The following is an 18,910-nucleotide window of genomic DNA, read 5'->3' as shown; positions in this document are numbered from 1 at the left end:
CAGGGACCACACGAGGGCACCAGACCCTCATGGGAACCACCCGAGGGCTCCCAGACCCCTGTGGGGACCACCCTAGGTCCCCCAGGCACCCATGGGTACCACCTACAGACCCACAGGGGATCACTGAGGGGAAGAATCGGTGGCCCCACAGCTCTGTTTTTCAGGTTTCGTTATTGTATTTATTCATTTTTATGTATTTGCTTGCCCATAGACATATAATGTACTGTATTAATCTATGCACCCTTTTGGGTACAGATAAATACAGTGACAGCCAATGCATTTTTTGGCATTTTTTTATTCATGGTTATTAATAAAGTATTTTAAATTTACAATTATACATTTGTTGTGATTGAGTGCTGGAAGACTGGGTTCTTTTTTCTCCCATATGATACACGTCCTTAATGGAATAAAGTAGGTGCATGGAGGTATATCATATATAGCCACGAGACCACAAAAAGTATTGAGTAAAGACCCCACTTAGCTGCCCTCGCAACCTTAACTGGAGTATATATTATGCCAAAAGCTAACACAAAGAATCCCTCTCAGATGAAGGAACCGACGAAAAAATAACAAATTGTTTATTACATCCAAAATTATCACACTCAATGGTTAAAATAAATGCTAAAAAGTTAAAAGTCCCCATATGGGAGCGAGGGAGTGAAGTTAGAATCAAACACTGATTATTTAGCTACTAAGATATAGTAGTCAGAGGCTCTATTTACCCTCTTGCGTGCACACCGGCTAATGGTATAAATCTGAACCATACAATATGTTGCTAATCTTATAAGCACATGTAGTAATATTGGTTTCACATCAATGAACGTAGCTGAAATAGCTGCATAGATGGTATCCTTTTAAAGCAGCTATTAAGGCAACATTTGGATTTGCAACTTATATGGAAGCTCCACATATATTATCAAGGCTAGTATTCTGATCTGTTTCAGTACAGTAGGATGTCTACTTATATAAGCTATTCAAATTCCCTGCTCAGTTACCAGTATCACTGTGCAGAGACAAGGGTCACGGCAAACTGCAGGGACAGAGGTGGGTATGTTAAAGCTTTTTGTCAGTATCCCACTCAGCTCGTGGTCTGCTGCTTGATTAACTTGGTATATATACGTGCCTGTCACATAAAACCTAAAAGGTCATCAAAGCAGATAACAGAAAACTGCCAAGTACAAATACACACACGGACGGAGATTGCGGAGGAACCAGAGACCCAGTATGTCAACCGGTTCAACCGGCAAGCTGTTATTCACAATGCCCGTAATTGCTCTGGTATATATCAGCTGTTTGTGCCGTCAGTACGGTCAGTGGTATGCTTATGTGTGTGTCTGTATAGTATCAGACCTCGTAGATCGCCGATACAAGTTTGCAAAGTGTTGCCACAATATTACTAAACATAAGGAGAGAGAGGGTTACGGAGAACCCAAAATCACAGCAGGACAATAAATATATAAGCCGTGATCTCTTGATGCACGTGGTTGCCTGAGTCCTTCTCAGCTGTCTGTGCCGGTCGTGCCGCTGCTCCGCTGTGACGTCACTCACGTGGCGTCCAACCCAACATATGTTTTGCGCGATTAACGCGCTTCTTCAGGGGGAGGAGTCTGTTCCTCTGATACTGAGATAGCTATTTAAAGGGTAAGCTAGGTTGCTATTGGTCAAAATTAGTGTATATACTGTTGGATACAATTTAAAGGTAAACTCACCCTTTAGAACAGGTGAATACTATTGACTAATGTCACGGACTAATAGTTAGTACAGTGATTGCCCCTTTCTATTCTGATATATATAAACAGGTACTTGTCCCTTGAAGGAGGAAACATGATATATGGAAATAGTTGATGAACCCATGAAACGATCCATAGCTAGGGTGTACATTTAAAAATGTAGGAATGTATGTATCCTTAAAATGATCCGCCCATAGGGTCAATACGGATCTACATGAACTACTGTATACCCTGGATCCCCGCAAAATCTGACCAATGGTCACATCTATAAATGGAAGAACCCTTGGATCTCTTGAGGTATGGTGAGCATAGAAAACCCTCATTTAGTCCTGTTGGTGACTGGGACTGTAGTAAAAATATCCAACGGCATTCTCGTTGGAGAAGTACTTTGTCCCAGTCACCTCCTCGTGGACTTGGCTGGACATGTTCTATTGCAGTAAATCTCATCACATTGGGATTCCCTTGATGTGATTCAATTATGTGTCTAGCTAGGGGTGTATCGACCGAATTCCTGATGTTGCCAATATGTTCAAGGACGCGGGTTTCAAAAGGTCTATGTGTTTTGCCCACATACCGCTTTCCAAAGTCACACGTCATCAAATAAATGACTCCACATGTTTGGCAACTCATGAACTCTTTTATCGGGTATGTCTGTGTTTTTGTAAAGTTCATGAAGGTTTTGGCATTTTTCATCACCGGGCATGCTTTGCATCTCGTGCATTTGAAGTAACCTGTTGGTTTTTCTCTTAACCAGGTTTTACTGGGTTTTGCTTGGAAATGACTATGAACTAGTCTATCTTTGATGTTTCTACTGCGTTTCCAGCACCTACTCGGGGTTGGAGGTAGGATTTTGCATAAGTCCTGATCTTCTTGCAAGACATGCCAGTGTTGTGTTAGAATTTGTCTAAATTCATGAGATTGACTGCTAAATTTGCCAATAAACCTCATTACATTGTCTGTGGTTGCCTCCTCTTTCTTATTATTATTAGCAAGTAGCGCTGTCCTTTCAGATGTGAGGGCACGGTAGTAGGCCTTTTTGATGATTTTATTAGAATAACCCCGCTCCTTGAATCTGGCTGACATGTCTCTAGCCTGTATCTTAAACTCGGATAGGGATGAACAGTTTCTTCTAAAGCAGAGAAACTGTCCTACTGGAATGTTATCTGTGACATGCCTAGGGTGGTGGCTCGTTGCCATTAATAAGGAGTTAGTAGAGGTCGGTTTCCTATAAACGCTAGTTGTTAGACCACCTGTAGTTGTTTTAGATATGGTGATATCAAGGAAGTCAGTCGAGTTTTACTCATTTGATATGTTAATGTTAGGTTAATTTTGTTATGATTGAGACATGTAACAAATTCCTTCAGTAGGTCCTCTATCCCACTCCAAATAAGTAGGATGTCATCTATATATCTGACCCACAACTCCACAAAAACAAGAAATCTTTCAAGATCTTCAACGAAGACTATTGTCTCCTCCCACCAGCCCAGTTACAGGTTAGCATACGTGGGGGCACAGGTCGTCCCCATTGCTGTCCCCTGTACCTTGTGGTAAAGTTGGTGTTCAAAAAGAAAGAAGTTGTGGGTCAGGATATATAGTAGGAGATCCAAACAAGGGTATTGTGTAATTGCATATCTTCCCCTCTAGCTCGAAGAAAGTGTGCGACTGCTGGAACACCGAACTCATGTGGTATACTTGAATAGAGTGCTTCTACATCTAGTCCAACCAGTAGAGTGTCTCTCTCCAAAGTTATGTTTTCCAATTTAAGAAGGACGTCCGTGGTGTCTTTAACATGAGATGAGAGGCTGGTGACATAAGGACGTAGAACATTATCTAGGTATACACTTGTTCGTTAAGTTATGTTGTCAATGCCGGAGACTATTGGTTTTCCGGGCGGGGGAACATTTCCTTTGTGTATTTTAGGGAGGGAATAGAATGTTGCAATTTGTGGTTTTTTGACCAACATGTAATCATATTCGTTTTTCAAAATTAGTTTATTATTCAAACCATCCGTAAGGATGGTCGTTAGTTCTTTAGTGAATGCTATTGTTGGATTTGTTTTTAAAATTTTATAGCATTTCCTATCCGATAAAATACGTTTACATTCAGTGATGTAATCACACTGGTCAAGAATCACAACGTTCCCTCCCTTATCCGAAGGTTTAAGAACAATTGTGGAATCATTTTCTAGATCTTTCAATGCCAGTCTTTCCTTAAAGGTTAATTTTTTTTTACCTTTTCACTTTTAAGGTCATGATATCCTTAGTGACTTGTTGGCAAAAAACGTCCACATTTGGGCTTGTTTCGGATGGTGGTACAAAGGTAGATTTATTTTTCAAAGTGGTAAAGAGTCCCTCACCTCTCGGTCTAACACTTTCTTCCATTAAGCTTTCTAAGACTTTGAAAAATAAATCTACCTTTGCACCACCATCCGAAACAAGCCCAAATGTGGATGTTTTTGCCAACTAGTCACTAAGGATATAATGACCTTAAAAGTGAAAAAAGGTTAACAAAATCTAACCTTTAAGGAAAGACTGGCATTGAAAGATCTAGAAAATGATTCCACAATTGTTCTTAAACCTTTGGATAAGGGAGGGAACGTTGTGATTCTTGACCAGTGTGATTACATCACTGAATGCAAACGTATTTTATCGGATAGGAAATGCTATAAAATTTTAAAAACAAATCCAACAATAGCATTCACTAAAGAACTAACGACCATCCTTACGGATGGTTTGAATAATAAACTAATTTCGAAAAACGAATATGATTACATGTTGGTCAAAAAACCACAAATTGCAACATTCTATTCCCTCCCTAAAATACAGAAAGGAAAGGTTCCCCCGCCCGGAAGACCAATAGTCTCCGGCATTGACAACATAACTTCACGAACAAGTTTATACCTAGATAATGTTCTACGTCCTTATGTCACCAGCCTCCCATCTCATGTTAAAGACACCACGGACGTCCTTCTTAAATTGGAAAACATAACTTTGGAGAGAGACACTCTACTGGTGGGACTAGATGTAGAAGCACTCTATTCAAGTATACCACATGAGTTCGGTGTTCCAGCAGTCGCACACTTTCTTAGAGCTAGAGGGGAAGATATGCAATTACACAATACCCTTGTTTTGGATCTCCTACTATATATCCTGACCCACAACTTCTTTCTTTTTGAACACCAACTTTACCACCAGGTACAGGGGACAGCAATGGGGACGACCTGTGCCCCCATGTATGCTAACCTGTACCTGGGCTGGTGGGAGGAGACAATAGTCTTCGTTGAAGATCTTGAAAGATTTCTTGTTTTTGTGGAGTTGTGGGTCAGATATATAGATGACATCCTACTTATTTGGAGTGGGACAGAGGACCTACTGAAGGAATTTGTTACATGTCTCAATCATAACAAAATTAACCTAACATTAACATATCAAATGAGTAAAACTCGACTGGACTTCCTTGATATCACCATATCTAAAACAACTACACGTGGTCTAACAACTAGCATTTATAGGAAACCGACCTCTACTAACTCCTTATTAATGGCAACGAGCCACCACCCTAGGCATGTCACAGATAACATTCCAGTAGGACAGTTTCTCTACTTTAGAAGAAACTGTTCATCCCTATCCGAGTTTAAGATACAGGCTAGAGACATGTCAGCCAGATTCAAGGAGCGGGGTTATTCTAATAAAATCATCAAAAAGGCCTACTACCGTGCCCTCACATCTGAAAGGACATTGCTACTTGCTAATAATAATAAGAAAGAGGAGGCAACCACAGACAATGTAATGAGGTTTATTGGCAAATTTAGCAGTCAATCTCATGAACTTAGACAAATTCTAACACAACACTGGCATGTCTTGCAAGAAGATCAGGACTTATGCAAAATCCTACCTCCAACCCCGAGTAGGTGCTGGAAACGCAGTAGAAACATCAAAGATAGACTAGTTCATAGTCATTTCCAAGAAAAACCCAGTAAAACCTGGTTAGGAGAAAAACCAACAGGTTACTTCAAATGCACGAGATGCAAAGCATGCCCGGTGATGAAAAATGGCAAAACCTTCATGAACTTTACAAAAACACAGACATACCCTATAAAAGAGTTCATGAGTTGCCAAACACGTGGAGTCATTTATTTGATGACGTGTGACTTTGGACAGCGGTATGTGGGCAAAACACATAGACCTTTTGAAACCCGCGTCCTTGAACATATTGGCAACATCAGGAATTCGGTCGATACACCCCTAGCTAGACACATAATTGAATCACATCAAGGGAATCCCAATGTGATGAGATTTACTGCAATAGAACATGTCCAGCCAAGTCCACGAGGAGGTGACTGGGACAAAGTACTTCTCCAACGAGAATGCCGTTGGATATTTTTACTACAGTCCCAGTCACCAACAGGACTAAATGAGGGTTTTCTATACTCACCATACCTCAAGAGATCCAAGGGTTCTTCCATTTATAGATGTGACCATTGGTCAGATTTTGCAGGGATCCAGGGTATACAGTAGTTCATGTAGATCCGTATTGACCCTATGGGCAGATCATTTTAAGGATACATACATTCCTACATTTTTACATGTACACTCTAGCTATGGATCGTTTCATGGGTTCATCAACTATTTCCATATATCATGTTTCCTCCTTCAAGGGACAAGTACCTGTTTATATATATCAGAATAGAAAGGGGGAATCACTATACTAACTATTAGTCCGTGACATTAGTCAATAGTATTCACCTGTTCTAAAGGGTGAGTTTAAATTGTATCCAACAGTATTGTAGTCGGACGTTCACAGAGGTACACAATTGGAGACTTTATAAGGTGAAATTATAACGAGGCTTTATTGTGCCTTTTCCTGTTCATCAGGAAAACCATCCAAACACAGGGGGGGGGGGAACGAAGCTTCTATTCACTTGGGAGTATTCCTAGTGAAAAAACATGCAATTAATTCACATCTCCCTTTGTTAAGCATTTCTCCCAGCCCCAAACACATAGCATGAAATAAGCAGATATAAGAAGTCTCTTAAGAATGAAAGTCTTATCTGTTAGCTGCTGTAGAGTAAGCTTCTCTGCTGTCCTGGAACCGCACCCGTGTGTGTACAGAAAATGTCAGCATCCAGGTTTAGAAGTCTTATTTGTCAGCTTCAGAGATCTGGGTTCTCTTGGCCAGTCTCTCCTGGGAGACTCAAGAACCACTGCTCTGTCTCCAAAGTTCAGCTCACAAGTGAGCTAAGGAGTCACTTCCTGTCTCACAAGACAGGCTTTTGTAAGCAATCTAAATCAGGCAGGTGGTGTTTATTAATTGACTACCAGCAGTTAACCACCACACTGCTAGATTAAAGGCACATTACTTGAACAGGGATTACTCCCCTGTTACAAGTATATACACTAATTTTGACCAATAGCAACCTAGCTTACCCTTTAAATAGCTATCTCAGTATCAGAGGAACAGACTCCTCCCCCTGAAGAAGCGCGTTAATCGCGCGAAACATATGTTGGGTTGGACGCCACGTGAGTGACGTCACAGCGGAGCAGCGGCACGACCGGCACAGACAGCTGAGAAGGACTCAGGCAACCACGTGCATCAAGAGATCACGGCTTATATATTTATTGTCTTGCTGTGATTTTGGGTTCTCCGTAACCCTCTCTCTCCTTATGTTTAGTAATATTGTGGCAACACTTTGCAAACTTGTATCGGCGATCTACGAGGTCTGATACTATACAGACACACACATAAGCATACCACTGACCGTACTGACGGCACAAACAGCTGATATATACCAGAGCAATTACGGGCATTGTGAATTACAGCTTGCATACCGGTTGACATACTGGGTCTCTGGTTCCTCCGCAATCTCCGTCCGTGTGTGTATTTGTACTTGGCAGTTTTCTGTTATCTGCTTTGATGACCTTTTAGGTTTTATGTGACAGGCACGTATATATACCAAGTTAATCACGCAGCAGACCACGAGCTGAGTGGGATACTGACAAAAAGCTTTAACATACCCACCTCTGTCCCTGCAGTTTGCCGTGACCCTTGTCTCTGCACAGTGATACTGGTAACTGAGCAGGGAATTTGAATAGCTTATATAAGTAGACATCCTACTGTACTGAAACAGATCAGAATACTAGCCTTGATAATATATGTGGAGCTTCCATATAAGTTGCAAATCCAAATGTTGCCTTAATAGCTGCTTTAAAAGGATACCATCTATGCAGCTATTTCAGCTACGTTCATTGATGTGAAACCAATATTACTACATGTGCTTATAAGATTAGCAACATATTGTATGGTTCAGATTTATACCATTAGCCGGTGTGCACGCAAGAGGGTAAATAGAGCCTCTGACTACTATATCTTAGTAGCTAAATAATCAGTGTTTGATTCTAACTTCACTCCCTCGCTCCCATATGGGGACTTTTAACTTTTTAGCATTTATTTTAACCATTGAGTGTGATAATTTTGGATGTAATAAACAATTTGTTATTTTTTCGTCGGTTCCTTCATCTGAGAGGGATTCTTTGTGTTAGCTTTTGGCATAATATATACTCCAGTTAAGGTTGCGAGGGCAGCTAAGTGGGGTCTTTACTCAATACTTTTTGTGGTCTCGTGGCTATATATGATATACCTCCATGCACCTACTTTATTCCATTAAGGACGTGTATCATATGGGAGAAAAAAGAACCCAGTCTTCCAGCACTCAATCACAACAAATGTATAATTGTAAATTTAAAATACTTTATTAATAACCATGAATAAAAAAATGCCAAAAAATGCATTGGCTGTCACTGTATTTATCTGTACCCAAAAGGGTGCATAGATTAATACAGTACATTATATGTCTATGGGCAAGCAAATACATAAAAATGAATAAATACAATAACGAAACCTGAAAAACAGAGCTGTGGGGCCACCGATTCTTCCCCTCAGTGATCCCCTGTGGGTCTGTAGGTGGTACCCATGGGTGCCTGGGGGACCTAGGGTGGTCCCCACAGGGGTCTGGGAGCCCTCGGGTGGTTCCCATGAGGGTCTGGTGCCCTCGTGTGGTCCCTGCTGGTCCGCATGGGTCCCCACAGCTGTGGGGCCCCTGGTTCTTACCCGCAGGTGTCCCCCATGGGTCCACAGGTGGAACCCGTGGGTATCTGGGGGTCCTCAGGTGGTTCCCGTGGACGTCTGAGGGTCCTCGGGTGGTCTCCATGGGTCCCCGAAGCGCTGCGGTACAAATTCTGTATGTAAAAAAATAAACACATATAGCACAATAATGGGCAAAATAACTATTATCCAGATATGGATAATAGATTATCTGCCCATTATTAAACACAACATTAGCATACATAAAAAAATCAAGTAAATAAATACAGTTCTACTTACCCCTGCAATATGAAGGTTGTCCTCATCAGGATAATGCAAGGTCCCTGCCCTCCGTTGCCAGAAAAATACATAGCAAATACAATCTAATGTCCCCTAGCCCCTTAATCACCTTAGCGGTTAATAACTTCTACAGTAATTAAGGGGTTAACCCACCCTGCCTGATACCCACCAAGGAGGTCTAACCACCCACCACAGACCCACCCTGTACCCATTGATTGTTATAGTAGTACATCATACCCATATAATAATACAGTATGGACATGATAAACCACTAAATCACATAATGGACACCTAATCACAATACATTAATGCACAAAACACAATAATAAAACATTCAAAAATACTGAAACACCCCAATTCACTAAATAAAAACAGTAGCCAACAAATGTAATTAATAAAAGCACTAACCAATCAAACAATTCTTTAATAAAACAACAAGGAATTTATTTTATAAGTACTGCTGCGACACACTTTATTCGAGCAAATACCCAGTATGTACCTGGCAGATACCTGGAATGCGCCGCTCCTCACCTCTGACAAGCCCCGTTGCGTTTGCCTTCCCAGCCTGGGTTCATGCCTGGCTGACGGGCGGCTGATCTGTTAAATGATAATGATTAGGATTTAATAGGCTGCAATGCTTCGCGTGTCTACCAGATGGCATAAATTCATGAATTGTAATGCAGTATATATATATATACTGTGCAGTATTGCAGCCAGCGGGAATAAAATGCTTCAATCCCTGCCTGGAAAATAACCCAATGCACTCGGGCAGAAAACAGTCACAAACCTCAATACACCCGAGTATACCCGAATTCGTGGGACTAGCCGAGCTCGAATAAAGTGTGTCGCCAGTGTAAGACATTAATTATTAAAAAATACGAGCTGAGTGGGATACTGACAAAAAGCTTTAACATACCCACCTCTGTCCCTGCAGTTTGCCGTGACCCTTGTCTCTGCACAGTGATACTGGTAACTGAGCAGGGAATTTGAATAGCTTATATAAGTAGACATCCTACTGTACTGAAACAGATCAGAATACTAGCCTTGATAATATATGTGGAGCTTCCATATAAGTTGCAAATCCAAATGTTGCCTTAATAGCTGCTTTAAAAGGATACCATCTATGCAGCTATTTCAGCTACGTTCATTGATGTGAAACCAATATTACTACATGTGCTTATAAGATTAGCAACATATTGTATGGTTCAGATTTATACCATTAGCCGGTGTGCACGCAAGAGGGTAAATAGAGCCTCTGACTACTATATCTTAGTAGCTAAATAATCAGTGTTTGATTCTAACTTCACTCCCTCGCTCCCATATGGGGACTTTTAACTTTTAGCATTTATTTTAACCATTGAGTGTGATAATTTTGGATGTAATAAACAATTTGTTATTTTTTCGTCGGTTCCTTCATCTGAGAGGGATTCTTTGTGTTAGCTTTTGGCATAATACTGTATATACTCCAGTTAAGGTTGAGAGTGCAGCTAAGTGGGGTCTTTACTCAATACATAATAATGTATTGATCTGTACCCTAAAGGGGCACTAATTAATATATTATCAGTCAATGTGCAAAGAAAAAATAAAAATACACATACAACCGAAAAACCTGTAAAAAAAAATACATTTACATACATTCAATATATTACTTACCTTTACAAGCGCTGGCCCTCCGACTCCCAGGGAAACAGGAAGCTCACGTACCGCGAAGGCCTCACAGCATCCGATGCCATCCGCCATGAAGATTTGGATCAGGTGCTCAATTCTTCTTTCTTCTATGTTTAATAACCTTCTTCTATCTTATTCTGTAATTATTTCTGTATATTCTTTATCTTCTGTGTGTGTGTGTGTATGGGAGAGTGTGTGTGTGTGTATGAGTGTGTGTGTGTGTATGTGTGTGTGAGTATGGGAAAGAGTGTGTGTATGTGTGTATGGGAGACAATGTGTGTGTGTGTGTGTGTGAGTATGGGAAAGAGTGTGTGTATGTGTGTATCGGAGACAATGTGTGTGTGTGTGTGTGTGTTTGTATGGAAGAGTGTGTATGTATATATGTGAGTGTGTGGGTGTGTATCGGGATGAGTGTGTGTGTTTGTGAGTTAGGGAGAGTGTGTGTGTGTGCAGGACATCAGAAGTACCCACCCAACCCACCCAGTCCCCCACCAAGTCAGTTACCCACCCAGTCAGTCAGTCAGTCACCCACCCAGTCAGTCACCCACTCACTCAGTCACCCCGCCCACCCAGTCAGTCAGTCACCCATGCAGTCAGTCATCCACCCACACAGTAACCCAGTCAGTCAGTCATCCACCCAGTCAGTCACCCCCCAACCAGTAACCCCCCCCCAGCCAATCACCCACCACCCAGTCACCCACCCAGTCAACCACTCTGTCAGTCAATCAAACCCAGTCAGTCGCCGGCCTTTCCTCTCTTCTCTCTCCCCTGTCACTCACATCCAAAGCTACCTCTCGTACTCCAGTGTGAGTGTGTGTGTGTGTGTGTGTGTGTGTGTGTGTGTAGATAATGTAGGAAATTCAGTGCTCATGCTGCAGGTATATCGTTTGCTTGAAACATCAATCCCCTTGCAGCATGTGTGTAGAGCGTCTCCCCAGTGAGCTCCTAAATCAAGGTGACCCCCAAAAGGCTGACACCTTGAGATGAAAAGAAGAAAAATGCACACAATGCACACCGGAGATTAATATAATGTAAATTATTTATTAATAAAACAAAAAATAACTGAGGGGATCCAACCCCACCTCAGTACACATGAGCCATAGATCCGGGTTAGGTTTACAATGAACAGAAACCACATTAATAATAAAATGTTTCTAATTAAGCTAAATTTATAAACAACATAACAGAAATATATAAAAAAAGACAATGTTCAATAAAACGAGATATATATCCAGAATAAGGCTTAAAGTAGTAGCTGAACAACTGCCTGAGGCTGAAAGGGGGAGATGGAGACTTACACTGAAACCAAGAGCGGGTTCCGCGGTGAACGTTAAGGGTCTGGACCACGCCACCTCAGACATGTTGCCACCGCCTGAGCTCCCTGCAAACGCCGTCTCAGTCTGTCAGGATACGCGCAGAGTGACCTGTCGTGACCTGTGTGTGTGTGTGCTGGAGACAGTGTCTGTGTGAGTGTCTGTGTGTGTGTGTATGGGAAACAGTGTCTCTGTGTGTTTGTATATGGGAGAGAGTGTGTGTGTGTGTGTATGGTGGAGTGTGTGTGTGTGTGTAAAGGAGTGTGTGTGTGTGTATGGGAGTGTGTGTATATGGGAAAGTGTATTGTATGTCTATTTATATAGTGCCATAAATGTACATAGCGCTTCACAGTAGTGATACATGTTGTAATCATATAAATAACAAATACAGTAATATAAATAACAGGTCATGGGAATAAGTGCTTCAGACATGAAAGTAACATTAAGGAAGAGGAGCCCCTGCTCCGGGGAGCTTACAATTTAATTGGTAGGTAGGTAGGCAGGTAGGGGAACGTATAGAGACAGTAGGAGGGAATTCTAGTAAGTGCGTCTGCAGGGGGCCAAGCTTTATGTGTGTGTGTGTATGGGAGTGTGTGTGTGTATGGGAGAGTGTGTATGTTTATGTGAGTGTGTGTATGGGTGTGTGTGTGTATGGGAGAATGTGTGTGTGTATGGGAGAGAGAGAGTGTGTGTATGTGTGTGTGTGTGTGTATATGTGTGTTTGTGTGTGTGTATCGAGTGTGTGTTTGTGTGTGTATGGGAGATTGTGTGTGTGTGTATGAGAGAGAGTGTGTGTCTTCAGGACACCATAAATACCCCCTCAGTCAGTCACCCACCCACCCAGTCACCTACCCACCTTGTCAGTCAGTCAGACACCCACCCAGTCAGTCACCCACCCTCTCAGTTTGTCATCCACACAGTCAGTCACCCATCCAGTCAATCAGTCAGTCAGTCAGCAACCCACCACTCAGTCAAGGTCAGTCAGTCTGTCATCCACACAGTCAGTACCCCACCCACTCAATCAGTCCTCCACGCAGTCAGTCACCCACCCAGTCAGTCAGTCAGTCAGCAACCCACCACTCAGTCACCCACCCAGCCAGTCAGTCAGTCTGTCATCCACACAGTCAGTACCCCCACCAGTCAGTCCCCACACCCAGTCAAAACCCAGTCAGTCACCCACCCAGTCACCCACCCAGTCAGTCAGTAAGTCACCCCCCACCCATCAAGTCAGTCAGTCACCCACCTATCCAGTCAGTCATCCACCCAGTCAGTCACCCCCCACCCAGTCAGTCACCCACCTAGCCTGCCAGTCACTCACCCACTCAGTCACCCCCAACCCACCCAGTCAGTCACCCACCATCAGTTAGTCAGTCACCAACCCACCCAGTCATCCACTCACAAGTCAGTCATCCACCCAGTCAGTCTCCCCCGCACCCAGTCACCCCACTGTCAGTCATCCACCCACCCAGTCAGTCACCCTCCCACTCAGTCAGTCACCCACTCAGTCACCCTCCCACTCAATCAGTCACCCACTCAGTCACCCCCCAAACCACCAAGTCAGTCAGTCACCCACTGAGTCACCCACTCAGTCAGTCACCCACTCAGTCACCCCCCAAACCACCAAGTCAGTCATCCCCCAACCAGTCAGTCATTCACACAGTCAGTCACCCACACAGTCAGTCAGTCAGTCATCCACGCAGTCAGTCAGTAACTCACCTATCCAGTCGGTCACCAACCCAGTCAGTCACCCACCCAGTCAGTCACCCAATCAGTCACCCACCCACTCAGTCAGTCACCCACACAGTCAGTTATTCACCCACTCACCCAGTCAGTCAGTCAGTCACCCACCCAGCCAGTCATTCAGTCACCCACCCAGTTAGTCAGTCATCCACACAGTCAGTCACCCACCCAGTCAGTCACCCCCACCCAGTCACCCAGTCAGTCAGTCATCCACACAGTCAGTCACCTCCCACAGTCAGTCTCCCCCCCACCCATTCACCAACCCCCCCCCAATCAGTCACCCACCCACATACACACGTATATATATTTGGCAGAAATATAGACAGCGCCTTGGGGTGACTCACTTGGCCAATGATGACCCTATTCTAACAAAAAATGTACAATGGTGCATGGTACATGGTGCATGTTACATGCAGATGATATTTATAAATGAGATATGCTAAAACACAATTAAAATATTATATGGCTGAATAGTTATGTGAGAATTACCAATACTGATGGTAGAACACACAATATGTTTACAATAAAAAACCCTTGCCACTAGATGCTAATGAATGGTAAAACAGTATATATACCAAATATATGTAACCTATGCAACCTATAGTGGCCAGTGGGTGTGTGAATGGAAAAAGAAAAAGTCTTAAGTCCATTAAAATGAAAATCACATGTGCATGTGATATATAGTGAAAACCTTGATTATAATATCTTGGATTCTGGCTGCTTCTTTACTCCGGGTTCAACAAACTCCCATCCACTACCTATCAGAGAAAAAGAAAAAAAGAAAAAAGCGCATGATCCTCGTGTGATAAAAGATAACAAAATGTTTAATAAAACAATCATTCAGACAAATTCAAACTCACAAATTCACCATAATAATAAAGCGTGATATGAGATGAGACTCATGCGCCAACACAGCTGGTGACCGCCGTCTGTTTGCTCCGCTGGAACACATGACCTCTGGGACCTCCCTGTCGGTGTTCTGTTCTAAAGAGTCCTCCGGCTCACCAGCGATAGCAGCGTTGGAGTTCGTGGTTTAGGGGAGTGCGGAAGCACAAAGATATTCCCAGCAAGAACGGCAGCCTGCACTTGCACTGCTCCTTGGCAAAAATGGCTCTCAATCAGCCATCGTAGGTCTCTCCTCACCACGTGACCATACACGTTTCTTCCGCAACCGTATTTCATCAGGGGATTTGTCTAAATGATTGTTTAATTAAAACCTTTGTTATCTTTTATCACACTATATATATATCCAATATATGTATGTGCGCACACACACACATACATGTATGTGCGCACCCTAGCGGTCTGACACAGAAGTCTTCTCTGACTTCCGGTGTCTGCCGTTGCTACAACGCAACTCATCCCTGCGGCCCTCCTGTGCCGCTCCTACTCGCTCACATGGTCCTCTTCTCCCTCCGCCACAATATATATACAGTATGAAAGGCTTATCTGACTGTGCTTGTCCGGCGTCTCCAGTTTCTCCAGGTTCACTTCTAATGCAGGTGTTGCAGTCCTCCTTCTCCCAAAAAGTCTGTTGCTCTATTTATATGCAGGCTTCTCTGCAGTGTGGGGCTTTGGGTTCTCCACTGTTCCCAGGCAAATCCCTCTGGTGAACAAAAAGCCTGTATTCCTGTGGGCTGGAGCTCCATTGTTGCTAAGTGTGAATCCCAGCTGGGTCACAGGCAATCCTCTGTGACCCTCCTCTCTTGCAAAGCAGGAACAGGAACTCTAACAGAGACTCTAACAGGGACCCTGACATGTGCTCACCTCCCGCCTTTTAAACCCTGTTTAATCAGTTCATTTCACATACCTCAGGCAGCACAGGTAGAAAACCTGACACAAGTGTGTAGTTTCCTGACATTGCAAAAGGAGTTAACACCTTCACTCCCTTACAGACAGGTATAGGATTTTGGGAGAGGGTGTAGTACTCGGTGGCAATCCTTAAAATTGTAATTATTTATGACAATTCCCATTGTTTTATTTGATGTGTATCAGTCAATGTTTTGGGTAGAACTGCATCTTTAACATTGATATACTGTTTTACAAATCAGCCTTATAGTTTTCTCTCATCTAACAAAGCATTACATTACATTATTTCACACTTTTATCCTATGGCAGCAATTCCTCATGACTTAAATAGTCAATACTGTACCGAGATTTGCCCAGTGCTTAAACTGATTTTCCATTTGCAGCTTAATTTATAACAGGAGAGTACTTGAGATCAAAGAGAAGTTAACTAAGGCATATTTGTGTATGCGACTTAAGCAATTTTTATTTTAAATCAAGATAGCATCCCCAAGGAAACATTTGAATTTTAGATCCAGTTACTTATTATCATTGTAATTTTTTCTTCTATTAAAAACCTTTTTCATGACACTTGTTTGTGATTTTGCCATCAAAAGTCAATAAACTCTGTCATGCACGGTTCAGTTATCTGTCATGTAAATAATCAAATCACAGTTTGTTTTCATAGGACTGCTTATATGTATTATTAATGTTCTGGAAAGAAGGCAGCTGTAACCCTGCAGTGGAGGCAGATTGGAAAGATGCAAATCTTAAATCTGTATGCACACATAGAAACATTTTCAAAAAAGAAGATACATGTAATTTTATTATGTTGCATATGAGATTGTGATAAGGTACATTGAATGCATTTATGTCTGTGAATGCTTCAATTTAAGAGGTAATTGAGTGTAATGCATTTAGCATAACATACAATTGAGTCTATACAGAGACATTGAAGGAGCAGAGCTCTCTTTCAAGAATTTTTTTAATTATATAATATTCCTCAACAAACACCATCTTCTTGTTGTCTCTTTTACAGGTTCTACTGTTAAATTATTTTGAGATTGTTATTTAGAGAAGAAATAGATGCATGGATTACATTACCTTATACTATCACTGGATGTTACATAGTTGCATTGTAAATGAGGTTGAAAAAAGACATGCATCAATCAAGTTCAACCTTTGCTAAATTTAGATGACAGATACTTTATCCTATATCCGTACTTACAGTATATTGATTCAGAGGAAGGCAAACTAAAAACCCCAGTGACATATCATCCAATGATATCTCATAAGGGGAAAAATAAATTCCTTCCTGACTTCAATAATTGGCAATCAGATTACTCCCTATATCAACATCCTTCCCATGTTTACTTATTTGGTATATCCCTGAATACAGATATAGTCTGTTTGTATCCTCGACTTTCCTTAACTAAAGTCTAAACATCAATCGTTTTGTTTTGGAGATGTAATCAATATATATCCCGTTTAGCTGTAGACAACTGTAGACAGCTAGAGAAAATACTTCCATACAGGAAGAAACGGCTGTGCACTACAGACATGGGCGTTTTTGCCAAAAAGAAAGCACTAAAATAAGCACTTTATTGAAGTAATTGTGCCATACACCAACAGCAGGAACCTCAAGGTGGAATCGGTAGAAGTTTCAGCTCCCTCCGTGTACCGGAAGTGATACTGTACGTGCACTCAAAGCGCCTCTCCACTTCAATGCCTCCGCCCACTAAGGTTAGTCTCTAGTGTCAGTACCTCAAGACACATGTGACGTCACTGGGCTCTCCGTATTGGCTGTATTGTCCCCTAATAGGGACTCGCTGCTTCAGCTACCTTATCAATGAAGGCATAATAAAGAAATAACTCGCGTTCCCGTTTGTGTGGTACAGCATGCAATAAGTAAAATACTGGACAAGCTGGCACACTATGGTCCATGAAACACACCCTACACGTTTCGTCTTAAAAGACTTCATCAGGCGTACTTGCATGGGTCATCATACATAATTTATAGCTTGAATGACCAATCATAGCTAGTTAAAATGTAATTGTATAATAGATGACAGGTGAGTACTCTAGATCTGAGTTAACTCCTATGAATGCTGGTATAAAATATACACTGATGTCAATAGTAACTTATGTGAATAATAATGCATAGCCTATATAAAAAATATTTTATAATAACATACTGTATATAAAAAAGGAATGAAAATGATATTATGAATTAGTATACATAACAATTCGCTAGCGTAATAGTTACATAATGTACTGAGTGGAAGAGACAGTTTTAAACAAAAAGAGACTGAGAGGGAAACATGGAGACTGAGAGAAAAAAATTGAGCCATAAGTCAAATAGTGCACTGTTGTAGTAAAGATGTATAGATTGGCAAGGACAATGTCTCAAGGTCCATAACAGGAACCATAGAATATGAAGGAGAAAAACACAAAATATTGTGTGGACTGTCACACAGGAAAGGCACATTGTGCATGAAAACATAATATGTGTATGAAAATATATGTGATAAATAGGTATCACTAAAGGACACTAGTAAATGACAAGTACTGTGATAATATATTATATAATAAAGACAAATAAGCAGAATGGATAACCTAATGATAATATTTAACCACATAATAGACCGAGGTCAATCCGAAGGGAACAAGGATAATGTGTTCAATCCAGACCTCCAGAGAGACCTAAACTATTAACTACATGGCAATAATAAGGAAGAAATGTAAACTACTGTACTAATATCAATTGTATCGCTGGACCACCTAGGTGTAATGTCCCAAGAAAATACACCCAGTACGTCTCTCTATTACATAATTTTTTGAACCTGGCACCCCCCATATGGGAAGGTTAAATTGACTCAATTCCCATGATGGACAAAGAACAAGGATTTTTATTGTGGTTAGTATTATAATGATGAGACAGGTTATAACTAAAATCCATGTAATACATTTCTCCAATGTTCGAGAAATCTGGTACTTAAGGTTCTCGAGGTATGTACTTAGACAATTAATATAGCCTTTCACCTCATAAGATGTATCACTAGAAAAAGATGTAAAAGATTTCGTCTTATTTATATGCCTACACGTGATACATCTACTCCTACCACAAGAGAAATGTCCTTTTAACAATATATTCTTAGATGTATCCAAGTGTGAATCATTGGAGGATTTTAATCTACTTGGAACTAGAATGGTTTTTAAACATCTTGCTTTTTTAAAGACAATTGGGTCTTGTGCTGGTACTATAGATCCTATAATTGGATCATTTTGTATGAT

The sequence above is a fragment of the Ascaphus truei genome, chromosome 7 (assembly GCF_040206685.1).
Source record: "Ascaphus truei isolate aAscTru1 chromosome 7, aAscTru1.hap1, whole genome shotgun sequence".
NCBI classification, from domain to species: Eukaryota; Metazoa; Chordata; class Amphibia; order Anura; family Ascaphidae; genus Ascaphus; species Ascaphus truei.
Note: the sequence above shows the minus strand (reverse complement) of the source record.